Here is a 2,136-nt window from a genome sequence, read left to right on the forward strand (position 1 = left end):
GTAGGGCACACAAGGGGGCAGCAAAAAGACAACTTTCTCTCTTTCCTCTCACACACTACACATGCAAGCTTTTCTGGTATGAAAAATATAACATGTTCATGGTAGAAAATGTAAAAAGACAATAAAGGATAAAAAAAGGGGGGGGAAAGCACCCATAATTCCACTCTCAGAGATAGTGATTATTGTCAGTTTGGTGTATTAGGTCAAATCATATGAGAGTGCTGATATTTGACTATTTTTAAACTGCAAAATTGAATTATTTCATATGATTTAGCCTAATATATTCTCCCACCTATTTTTAAAGTACATTTTTATTTACTTCAGAGAGGAAGGAAGAGGGAGAGAGAGATAGGAACATCAACAATGAGAAAGAATCATTGCTCAGCTGCCTCCTGCACGCCCCACACTGGGGATCGAGCCCACAATCCAGATGCTCTATCCACTGAGCCAATCCAGCTAGGACTATTATCCCACCTTTTCACTACAATGAACATAATATTTTTAAATACAAGATTGAGATAGGCTTATATGTGTATACGTGTGTTATCTTTGAAGCCGGCCTTGTCAAATAAAATATTAATGATTACAAATCTATAGAGAGAGTAATGTCATGTACACTAGTATGTGTAGTAGTTTCCTTGGGAAATTAGATGTCACACATACAACTGACGCCCCATGAGCAGCCTTTCCAACAGTCACCCCCTCCCTAGCTCCCTGAGGTAACCAGCCTCATAAATGTGGTGTTTATCGTATATGGGTTTGTACAACACACAATATACAGGATTGTTTAGCATTTGGGGAGGAGGGGATGTTAATCCTCACCTGAGGATATTTTTTCCATTGATTTTTAGAGAGAGTGGAAGGAAGGTGGGGAGAGAGAAAGAGAAGAGAAACCTCAATGTGAGAGAGACACATCGATTGGTTGCCTCCCGCATGCGCCCCAACGGGGCCAGGTATTGAGCCTGCTACTGAGGTATGTGCCCTTGACTGGAATCAAACCCGGGACTCTCCAGTCAGCAGGCCGAGGCTCTAACCACTTAGCAAACTGGCCAGGGCAGCATTTTAAACTTGACATAAACGACACCAAAGTAGATATATCATTCCGTGACTTGTATTACTTACGGAATGCTACATTTTTAAATATTTATGCATATTGATGCATGTAGCTCTTGCTTATTGGTTTTCAATTTTCTGTTATTAAATATTTAGATTTGCTCTCTGCTTCTCTCCACTAGACTCAGTCCGTTCATGCTGGGGACTCAGTCACCTATGGCTTAAGAGGCTCCGGAAATGGGTGTCCAGTGGAACAGACAAAGCAGGAAGGGACAGCATGAGAACCAAGCCCAGCCGAGGCAGACAGCACTGATGATAAGAAGGTTTCTGAGAGAAGCAGATGTCAAAGCTGGCCACTTCATTATGACGTCACCTCTCCGGTGCCAGACTTGGGGGCTAGGGCATCCCACCCGAACTTCAGGAGAGGGGCCAGAGCCTGGAGAAAGCTCCTAAACTGTCCTAAGTGCATTCCTGAAAGATGAGTGGGTCCCTTTCACCATGGCCACCAAAAGCCCACATTTCCAGAGAAAGGCATTGACATGGTCTTAGGATTCTTTCATTATATTTACCTCCAAGTTTTTCAGCTAATTCAAATGTATTATTGGTAGAAAATAGCATTGCTGAAGTCTTAAAACACAGACAACCAAAAAAACAAATGTGCTTTAGTAGTCAGAATCTCCCTAACCCTGAGGAGTTTAAAGTGTACTTATTAACTGAGCTGCAAAACACAGGGCCCACCATCAAGCACAGTAGCCGCGGGGCATGCTAGCAAGTGGTTAGTGGCTCTAAATCAGACAAAGCCCAGTTAGATTCCTGACTCTGCCACTTCCTGAAGGTGTGATCCTGGACGAGTTAGCTAACCCCCTTGCAATTTCTGTCTCTTTAACTGCAAACGAGAGACACCAATGCCCACTTCACAAGTCGAGGGGTTGAAACTGCTGGTTTACTGCCCCGTGCACATTCCATCAATGTGAGCCACTTAATTAGCAGTCTGGTTTGGCAGGGAACTGCCATTGACTATTGAAGCTGAACCCACGTGGTCACTGAGCAGGAATGAAAACTCCTCATGGTTACAAAAACCCG

This window comes from Myotis nattereri (genome assembly GCF_964212035.1).
Source record: "Myotis nattereri genome assembly, chromosome: 3".
In the NCBI taxonomy this organism is placed as follows: Eukaryota; Metazoa; Chordata; class Mammalia; order Chiroptera; family Vespertilionidae; genus Myotis; species Myotis nattereri.